Raw genomic sequence first — 12,343 nt, forward strand, 5'->3', positions numbered from 1 at the left:
ATATATATAATAATAATATTAGGGACAAAATCCAAAATTACAGGTAAAAAACTCAATTAAAATCAATTTATAAAAAATTAAAATTAAATTGAGCCTTATAGATAAAGTATATATAAAATATATAGTTTTAGGGAAAATAACCAATTTTCAAGAACTCATCGATGAAAATCCACTATCACATATAGAAACATTAATAATTAAAAGCACAATAAATGAGTATAATATAAAGTAAAGTAAATATCATAAGATAAATATAATATAATATAATATAAGGATATAATATAATATAATGCTTCTTAACCATTATATTTATCTTATGATATTTACTTTACTTTATATTATACTCATTTATTGTGCTTTTAATTATTAATTTTTCTATATGTGATAGTGGATTTTCATCGATGAGTTCTTGAAAATTGGTTATTTTCCCTAAAACTATATATATATATATATATATATATATATATATATATATATATATATATGACGAGCTTCCCCACAGTTTCCGTGTACCAAGTTCTCTCATAAGAAATTGGGTCGGTCCAAGGCTACAGTACAAGAGATTTGCCTAAGGTGCGGCGCAATGGGAGTGAACCGATAACCACATGGTTACAAAGCGTGCTTCTTAACCATAGATCCTTGTCTGCTCCGACAGATAAATTCTATCTCTGTATTGAAAACTTCGATTTAGAATATTTCAATATTATACAGAGCCGACGACAGCAGCTGTAGCAGCAGTAGCATGAGCAACAACAGCAGCGGTAGCAACAACAGCAACAGCTTCTCCGCCAAACTAGCAAGCTATGTGTTACTTTCAGTTAAACTACGTGGCATATATCTTTAATTCTTTTGATAAAATGGTGTACTACCTAGCTACATACTTCTTTATATCCTTATATACTATTCTGTACTACTTAAGTATGTTCTTAATTCTTTCAATGGATTGGAATACATTTACTTTTATGTATAAATGATCTGAAGTACTTGAGACAGTGCTGTATCCATAGAAATATATATATATTTATTATGTAAAAACACTTGACAATTGTAACAGAATATTCCATATATAACCGAATATCACAAAAGTAACTTTCACTCACATACTATTTTACTGATTTCATTTAATGAGCTGCGGCCATGTTGGAACACTGCCTTGAAGGGTTTCAACTGATCATACCAACTCATCTCTGTAACCTGATATTTCAGTGTGGTACTTATTTTATGGATCTCACTTAATAGAACGCCTAAAAATATTTATCTTTTGACAAAGAGTTGTAACTTCACTATTGATGGACATGAAGGATCCACCGAAATGAAAAGAAGAAACTCTTTTACCACAAAACAGCAATATATTAGCGGTTAGTTTTAAAAATATATATAGTTTACATAACATTAGTGATAAGAGAAATTGAAAATGAGGACTTCTGCATTTCTGCAGTATGAGAAAAGTGCAAGGCCTCTTGCTTGGTCTCATACACACAAAGAAATAACACACACACACACACACACACACACACACACACACACACACACGCACACACGCACACACACACGCACACACACACATGCACACTCATATATGTATATAATTACAAGCACGTACACAGATAAAAACACAGCAGTTGGTGTATTGAATGTGAGTGAATACGCTTATTTGCTTGCATGTGTGCTTATAGTTCTAACATAACTTATATTGCTTAGATAAGTTTTGGTCATTATTGGCCCTGGCCATGTCTTCCTTAAATAGCATAACCAATATCGTATTTATTTCAGTCATGTCTTCGGACATCATAGTAGAGGCGATTGTCTGGTATTGGAGGAATTTGTTCAAGTACTGTTTGAATGTTATAGAGTCTCCTTTGATTTCTCTCGGAATAATGTTGGATAAGGCAAGATCAGTTGAGGCTAAAAAGTTGTGTTGCAATGTTGTTATAAGATGTCAGCTCGATTTTTGTCGCGGGTTTATGGCTTTGGGGTCAAGCTTTGAGTGATTTTTGAGGACTTGATACCAAGTTCATTTGGACTGTTTAGATGGAACATTTTCCACATTGTGCAAGTAATGTAGTGTTCACAGTGGTGTTGGAGGGAATAAAGTTTGAGCTTTTTGCGGTGATCTCAATAATTATGGCCTGTCATGCCACTTATTATTTTGTGACTAAATTCTGGGGTGCTTTACTTCTGACATTGTTTTGTATCGTATTCAGAGACCACAGTGGGCTGCAATATTCAAAATGAGATCTGGCAAATGCTGCAAAAAGTATGTAATGACCGAATAGTACGATTGTGAGCGAATACAAGCTGACGAAATGGAGTTCCTCGAAGGATCCCTTAAATAACGTTACTCGACAGGATGCGTAGTTCGAAATTCATGGAACATGTCAAGGTCGAACAGTTATTTCTTCGTATAGAGAATCCAGTTCCAGTACTACAGAAATGTGGTTAAAATGTCGCAGGGAAAGGATCGCAATACAGACCCTTCAAACTCAACCAACCTGCAGATGACCTAGGAGTAGACCAAAAACGAGATGGTTGGATAATATTCATAGTCTCAGTTGGTCATACTTAGGAATCTAGCAGGAAAGGGTAATGGCGGTTAGTTCTACGACTCTCTCAGGAATAGTGGCTGACAAAAATTCACAGAGGAAGGGATGGAAAAGTTTTTAATATTCAAAGCCTATTTTATAGATTAATATAATAATGTGATACACCCATTCCTTTAAATGTTTGTTTAGTGTTATTTGATGGCCTTCTTTTATATTATTTTTGAAATTTAGTGAAACATGAGTTATTTTTGCCTTATCATTATCATTATATCTGTATATATATTTATATATTTAACATATTTTAATTTTTGTGCATTTTTGAAGGCATAACGTGTTGGGTGATAGCTATGTTGACTATGTGCTGTATGAATTGCGTTATTGTAGTAGGTGACAACATTTTTTGTAATTTGTGTATAGATTGTAATTTGGGAGCGTTATTACAGAATATCATAAAGGCGGCGAACTGGCAGAATAGTTAGCACGCTGAACGAAATGCTTAGTATTTCGTCCGTCGCTAAGTTTTGAGTTCAAATTCCGTTGAGGTCGACTTTGCCTTTCATCCTTTAGGAGTCAATAAATTAAGACCCAGTGAAACACTGGGATCGATGTAATCGACTGGTCCCCTCCCCACAAATTTCAGGCCTTATGCCTATTGTAGAAAGGATTGTTGAATAGCTTGTGTATGGTATAAAATGTGAGCTGCACTTAGGCGAGTTTTGAATTGGAATACTTTTTTTGTTTTGGTTCATGTTTTACATTACCATAAATAACGTTCTAATTATTGTTGATGTTTTTACTTTCATAGCTCACATCCTACTTGTTTCTGTTTCATGATTTTGCATTTATTCATGTTCTCAATTTCTCACCAGGTGATTAAGTCATCGTTCGGACGAATGAGTGGGACCGACAAATGTATTGTTCTAGAAATACCATGTCTCCACTATCTTGATGAACACAGCGCACTTTCCGGCATGCAATGATTAGTCGAATAGGGTGCAGTGTTACTGTCTATACATCTTTTATTCTCTCCACTGTCAAGTATTTTTGCGTATGCTTAGAGTTTACAGTGGGCACAAGAGCATAAACGACCAAAGTAGACACTGTCAGAGAGCGACGCTAGCTGGTCATCTGTAGAAAGAGCTACTGTCGGGCTCTAATCAAATGCTTCTTATCGTCGGTGCTGCACAACTCAAAAGAGTGTTTTGAGCTCCAATTTCTACGTACATGTGGGGGTTTTATGTCATTTTATTAAACGTAATTTGTTTGTTAAACATGTAACTGGATCTCTCCCCCGTAGAATATTTTCTCACATACAACGCACAACAAAAATTCATTCTAAAATCTACGAAACAATTTGCTCACTTTTGTGTGATATTGTACGTTACACATTAGTGCTCTCTCATTTTTACTTAACTTTGGCTGGAATTATGTTATGCTTGACATCAGCAAACTTTCGATGGAAAGTCTTCAGAATTTCTCATTTCTTGAATTGGAAGAATACTGTCATACAACTTCATCACAGAAGCCCTACATGAATCACATTCGATTTAGCTGTCATTTCAACGCACTCGTATCCAGATAGTACCTCCCTTTTCTTATTCGTAATAACTACATTACAATAGCTAGGTGCAATATAGTTACTTCATACCAAAATGTAGACGAAGAAGCCTTTATGCAGTCGTTTGATTTGCTAAATATAGCTGCTTGCGAAAATGTTTCTTAAAGTGCACCTTAGATAATATAACATTAGACATTCATAAAAATAGACGGGATGATCATGATCATAATGCCTTTGATGATAAGTTTACTTAGCTGAATAATAATAATAATAATAATAATAATAATAATAATAATAATAATAATAATAATAACAGACTACACCGGGGACGTTTAACAGAGACTACACCGGGGACGTTTAACGTGTGAGAACGATAAATCACTGCTCCGAAATTTATCCAAAAACATCGGAAATAAAGACATCGCATGGAGCCAAAAAATAGCTGACAAAGGGTTGGACTATATCCGAGTAAGTAATACTCATTGAAATTTATTTCTATTTTTCCAAATATAATGATGTATTTTAACTAGATATCATCTCCACGATCCGCACAGCGAACGTAAACACACGTGTTACATCAACACCAAACCATCTCCAAACCCAAACACCTTGTACAAAAAAATTACAAACAGATTAAATAATACCGGTATTATTCTACCCAAGAATAACAACCGAGAAGTGCGTACTGTAAGCTTGTTACGCAAAAAATACGAAGATCTGAACGTGCAAAACAATCTGACAACAGAAATGAACGAACCGGTACCCTACGAAAACGATGACCGTCAAAATAAAGGGCCGGACATTGTTCCTCATGTTCCGCAAACAAAACCAAAACGGCATAAATGGACACGTGAGGAATACATTTCGATCCTACACGCTTATTTCACAGCAGTGCTCTACTCAAAAAACGATAACGTAACAACACATACATATAAAATATGGAAGAAAAATAATGTAAATAAAGACCTCGATAAAACAATGAACCCTAACAAACTAGCCAACATAAGAAGATATATTCTAAAAGCAAAAAAAAATATCAGAAATAGAAATAGAACAATTGAAAGGAAAAATGCATCAGGAAAATCTAGATAGTAGTCACACAACAATGCCAAATAATAATATAAACACTGAGATAGTAAAACACGAGGACAAACGTAACATTTCCGGCAAAAACGAAGTAAACAAAAAACAACAAACCCAGACCGTAGAGATGTATAATAATGTACAAAAAGCACCAATCCAGAACACCACAGACAAACATATGAATGAAAAGGAAGGCAAAACAAATCTAAAGCCTGGGAATAACGAAGGGAAACCTAATAATTACGATACTATGAATATGAGAATAACCAAAGAACTGAAAACCACAGATCTTAGAATGGACCACAGATTATATCTCCCAAAAATCAAAATAGACGATAAAACAACATCAATAATAAATAGGATAAACCTGGCCGTCACGGAACTAACAACCACAGAAACAACTGGCAATATCACTGAGCTAAATGACATAATATATGCGGCAGCCAGTGCAACCACAAAAGAAGCAGGATACTCACTCAAACCCATCCGAACAGGAGTTCTACCACACAAACAGACCTTGTGGATAAATAATATCCAGAACAAAATTTTAAAAAAGAGAAAAGATTTATCGATTCTCAACGAAATTAGTAGACAATCAACACAAAAATACTGTACAAATACAACATTACAGAAAAAGACTTACCAGAGGCAAAAGGAAAGCTAAAGCAAGATATCCTTGCCAAAGCACAAAGGATCCGCCGGTATGAGAAACGCCAACGTTTCTTTGAACAAAACAAACAGTTCAAATCCAACCCCAAAAAACTCTACCAAGAACTGGGTAAAAATAAAATAGACATTACTGCAGCACCAACAGCAGAAGAACTAGAAGAATTCTGGAAACAAATATGGTCGGTGATGCAACATCCCCAGAAAAGGACCATTAAAACAACGAACTTAGCACCTGAGAAACTCTGGACCCCTATAACATCTGAAGAGGTCACCCAGACACTGCAAAGACTAAGCAACTGGAAGGCACCTGGGCACGACAAGATCCCCAACTTCTGGTTAAAACACCTGACAGGAATGCACAAAAAGCTGGCAGAAAACTTTAACAACATACTAGCAGAGCCAGAGACAATGCCTGAATGGCTCACGAAAGGGAAAACCATCTTAATTCCCAAATCCACGGAAACGGAGAAACCGCAAAACTATAGACCTATAACCTGTCTCCCTACGATCTACAAAGCCTTTACTGCAATAATATCGCAGAGATTGAGTAAGCACCTGGAAAATTACAACCTGTTTCCTGAAGAGCAGAAGGGATGCTGCAAGGGCTCATACGGCTGTAAAGATCAATTATTGATCAATAAAGCCATAACTGAAGACAGCCGCAGAAAGAAGAAAGGCCTCAGTATGGCCTGGGTGGACTACCAAAAGGCTTTCGACAGTGTTCCCCACACGTGGATTCTGGAAACACTAGCCATAAACAAGGTGGCACCAATTATTATAAAATACATAAGGCACTCAATGAACAAATGGCAGACAGTGCTACAGCTCCAAACAAAAGAGGGACTTGTGAAAACGAAAGCCATCCCCATTAGAAGAGGAATATTCCAGGGTGACACGCTCTCTCCACTCCTGTTCTGCCTGGCACTCACACCTTTAACTGAATTGCTAAATATAACTGGATGCGGATACAAATGTTACGGGAAAACAGTCAGCCACCTTTTATATATGGATGACCTAAAATTATACGCTAAAAATGACAAAGAGCTGGAAACACTACTACAGACAGTACATGGCTTTACCAAGGAAATAGATATGAAATTCGGATTAGAAAAATGTGCCAAAGCAACTCTGAAAAGCGGAAAATTAGTTAAAAGTAGCAACATCACACTAGATAAAGCCAATGAAATAAGAGAATTAGACGAAACCCAGCCATACAAATATTTAGGAGTCAATGAACTAGATAGGATACAACACATACAAAGGAAAGAAAAAATAAAGAAAGAGTACTATAGACGAGTTAGATCAATACTAAAAACAGAGCTCAATGCTAAAAACAAGATAACAGGCATTAACACCTTAGCTGTCCCAGTTATAAGTTACAGCTACAATATCCTTAACTGGACACTAAACGAACTATCTAAAATAGACAGGAAAACAAGAAAAAAATGACAGGATATAGGATGCACCACCCAAAATCTGACATAGAAAGGCTATATATACAACGCACAGAAAGTGGCAGGGGTCTTATACAGCTGGAAAACTATTATAAAATAACTACCATAGGACTGCAAAAATACCTACTCCAGAAGCAAGGGAAACTAATACAAATAGCCACAAAACACGAGCAAAACAAAAAACTGTTTTCAGTATTTAAGGAAGCTGACAAATACAAACAAGAAATCAATCTACCTAACAAATACGAAGAAGAAGAAGAAACAACAAAAGCTATAAAACAAATGAAATCCAAACTAAAACTAGAACAGCAACGGACCATGATAAAACGATGGCAAGAAAAGCCCCTACATGGTAAATACTGGGCTAAACTAAATGCAAAAGAAATAGACAGAGAAAAATCCCAGCAATGGTTGAGAAGCTTAGGACTCAAAGCAGAGACTGAAGGATTTTTAATTGCTGCACAAGACCAAAGCCTCCCCACCAGAAATTACCAAAAACATATAATGAAAAGAAACATAACAAGTAACTGTAGAATATGTGGAGATGGACAAGAAACAATAAATCATATTATCTCTGGCTGCCCAGTCCTGGCTAAGAAGGAATATATTCACAGACACGACAGAGCTGGGACCTATATACACTGGAAGCTATGCCAACACTATGGAATAACAACAGAAAAAAGATGGTATAAACACACGCCAGAAAAGGTCACAGAAAACGAGAAAGCAACCATACTCTGGGATATGCCAATACACACAGATAGAGAAATTAAGGCAAATAGACCAGATATAGTTGTCAAAAGATCATGAAGAAAAAAATGCTTTCCAATTGATGTATCAATACCAGCAGATGACAACGTTTCCCTAGAAGAAATGGAAAAACTTTCAAAATACAAAGACCTGGAAATAGAGGTAACTCGAATGTGGAATCTAAAAACAGAAACAATTCCTATCATAGTAGGTGCCTTAGGTATAATAAAAAAATATTCAGACAAATACATAACACCAGGACTTACAAATATATATAACATACAGAAAATTGCACTACTGGGCACTGCACACATCCTACGCAAAACACTTTCAATACAGTAAGCATAAGAGCATCACAGCAAACCACAGCACATACCCAAGGCACACAGAGCTGCGCTCGGTAGTGAAGTGAAAGCACATTATAAAAATAAAACTACTGAACAATAATAATAATAATAATAATAATAATAATAATAATAATAATAATAATAATAATAATAATAATAATAATAATAGTAATAGTAATAATAATAATAGTAATAGTAATAATAATAATAGTAATAATAATAATAATGATAATAATAATAATAATAATAATAATAACAACAACAACAATAATAATGATGATAATCCTTTCTGCTATAAGCACAAAGCGCAAAAAATGATGCAATAGAAATTTGCTTGAAACTATCAGATGCCGAATAGTAATAGTGGCGATGACGTTGGTGACGAACATTGCCTAACTTCAAATTATGAGACAGGAGTTTTCGAAGAAATTCTGATGGTAGCAACGAAAATTAATCTGGACCTTTAGGGAAAGGCGTTTGGCTCAGCAGTGGTTCAGTAAAGATGTAGACTGACCACAACTGTTATCCTAATAAAGCATTCAGCAGATAATAGAGTAAGGAGGACGAAGTGGACCAGCGAAAAGAACAGGATGGTGATGCAGTGCTACTTAGAAAGCGAACTTAAAAGAAGGGGATATAGATGTTAACACTTTGGGTAGAGAAGGGTATGTTTAAAGTGACTGGGCAGAGATTAGTAGATCAAGCTAATGTTGTTAGGAGAAGAAAGTGGATGACAGAATTGGAGGTAGAAGAGATCACAAGAGAACCGGAAAAGAAAGACCAGGCAGAAGGAGAGACAAACAACAACATAAGAGATACAGCTCAAGAACCTAAAAGAAAAAATAATAATAACGCTACAATAAGGAAAGGGACAACTATTCCTCATTTCGAACATTCAACGACAATCCCATAAATACCAAAACAAAAATTTTGAATTTATTGGGGGGGGGGGGGTCAAAGTTGGGAACAAAAACAGGTCAGTGAAGACATACAAGTAAACCGAACGAAAACAAACATGGAGGGTCGTTAGACCAGAACGAAAGGAAAATAGTGAACGCTGGGAAAATATTTTTGTTGAAAAGAGAAAAAGTTAGAAGAGAAAGATAGAAGACGTCCTTCCATTGTGTTGATGTCCCACTTTCTATCATCAGTAAAACTGTGGGCATTTTTGATGACACAGGTATGCTAGTATATATTTATATGTATATGTATGTATGCGTGTGTGTGTGTGTGTACCACGGGTAAAGAATGGCTATAAGAGGGATCATGTTGAACGGATGTAGAGGCAATTATGCGGATAAACAAATTAGATATATTAAATAGATCAAACTTACTCAGAGTACAAACGACAGAGAAAATTGAAGGGGTGAGAGAAAGGTGTTTTAAGTCCAACAGCTGTATGTAGGGGCTCGGAGATCCATCATATTGTTGGTATATGCAGTTCATCACAACATGCGACTGTAATGGAAGCAATCAACGTTGGATAAGACCCCGTAATCTGGGTAGCAAAGATCTAACATTTCAGATCTTAGTACAGAGAAGTTTAAAGATGGAATGATTAAATGTGGAGAGCTAGCGTATTAGAGGGGTGAAGTAGGAAGATCGGTGGGGTTATGGGAAGTGTTAAGGCTGGTCGTTTGTACTTTGTGTAAGTCGGATCTTTTAATACAAATATCTATATAATTATACTTAAATATTCATCTGAAAGTCTTCACTCTTTGCTTTCTCTCATTTTGTGTGTATACACATATACACATTTTGTAATTCATACCCAAACTGTTATATTTAATATATCTAATTTGCCATTGTCTCTCTATCTATCTCTGTCTCTGTTTCTCCTTCATCCACCCCTCTCTCTCTCTTTCTCTTTATATATATATATATATATATATATATATATATATATATATATATATATATATATATATATATATATATATATGCTAGAAAGCTGTTTGTCACATGATGGGTAACGCTGGAAGAATAGTTTTGTCATCATGGCTAAAATCGAGAAATATGGCATACATAAAATAATTATAATATATAATTATCATATTACCTGACGCATATACAAATTGATGAAGTGGATACTAATATTCAAAGAAAAAATATCTATCAACTTATAATGAAATAAGATAAATTTCCCATTTGCATAACTCCTACCATAATTACTCTGTCATTCACCCTCCCGTCTTCCTCCTTTGTATGATTCATTTTCTTTTACTGTGTGTTTATGACGTTCTTTTATTCGTTGCCTGTCACCAAGCCCAGTACTAAACCCATCTTATATTTCTTATGTGCAATCTCTCCTTCTCTCTCTCTCTCTCCTTCTCTCTCTCTCTCTCCTTCTTTCTCTCTCTCTCCTTCTCTCTCTCTCTCTCTCTCTCTCCTCTCTCTTTCTCTCTCTCTCTCTCTCTCTCTCTCTCTCTCTCTCTCTCTCTCTTACTCCTTGTAATATGTAAATTGTACCAATCAATCAGTCATTATGTATGTATGTATGTATTATGTATGACTGAAATAAGTAAAACCTAAGAGATACACACACACACACACACACACACAATAGTAGGCTGGAACCGGAGTACGTGATCCAACCATCACTATCTGCTAATTTCCTTGTGTGGGGATCTACTGCATTTCTACCATGAGCATGTTCCAAACAAAGCACTTGTCAACAATCTGGGCGCAATTATCTGAGAACTCTCTGTCAAGATTTCCAGAGATCAAAGGAAACTGTCAAAATGTAATTATGAGTACGGTGAAAGTCTCTGCATCCTGATACCTTCTTAACATATACTCTTACACAATTAGTACCCGGTACTCGAATCAAAAGCATCTTCCAGTAGGGCCATGCCAATTTCGTTTCTTCCATGAAAAAGCACAGTTACTTCACATATCTAAAAACATAACGCACTTAATTCTCGTTAAACAAATTACCCAGCTGAAGTTCCCATGATTACTTCAAATGCTTTGCCACACCATCTCTCGAAGCTGTTCTGAGGAAAGCGCACATTTTCAGGATCATAAAGGTTACATAAAAAATGGTTTTCCTACTTGGACCAGAACGTATTTCATCTATCAAGAACGAGTAAATCCCTATAAAGCCCATTTAAAACCTACAATACTCTCTAACTATACAGCATTGGGTTTTCTAGGCCGATTACGCATAAACACATGACGCACGAATGTGGAGAAGGCAAACTAAAACCAGTAACTGATCACGTAATTTACTTGTGGCAAGAATCTTGGCATAGATGTAAGTACTATTTTGTATAGGTGTAGATGTGAGGTCAGATGAAACAAAAGAGTACCAATTTTGCAGGAAAATCAGATTCTGCAATGCAATCGACTTATGTTGAATCTCTTTCATTTTCTGCGATACAGATATGACAGGAATACTCTTGCTGCTGTATCATCCTAAGTTGGGCTTGATCAAAGGCATTCTATTTGCGCTATTTCCGTCTTTTTAAGGGATGAAGATCGACAATTTCTAATGCATCCTTTCTTTTTCATAATTCGGTAGAATGTCATATTGCTGTCTCAGCGAAACTTTTCACATATCACTTGCAGACATCGTGAAAAAAGTACTTCTTCGAGTCCTAGAGCTTACAGGGACGGTTACCCGGTTTCCCCGGTGCATAAATGACCAAGATCACCATACCCCTTAATCATCGTTAAACAAATTACTGGACGTCAGCCTGCCACTAGGTTACTCACAGTAGTGGATTAGAACTACGTGAAGCGAAGTGTTTTGCTCAACATGGCATCAGCCGACGGGGGTATCAAAGCCACAGTCTTGCAATCATGAATGCGACTCTTCTAACTACTAGGCCACTAGCCTTCGCAGTAGAGTATGAGTTGATGGAATTTTGATTGCTTTTCCTTGCAGATCGAGTGACCATACTGAGACACTCTTACTGAATCTTGCTGAAAGACAGT

Source organism: Octopus bimaculoides, chromosome 2 (genome assembly GCF_046866305.1).
Source record: "Octopus bimaculoides isolate indiv1 chromosome 2, ASM4686630v1, whole genome shotgun sequence".
Taxonomy (NCBI): Eukaryota; Metazoa; Mollusca; class Cephalopoda; order Octopoda; family Octopodidae; genus Octopus; species Octopus bimaculoides.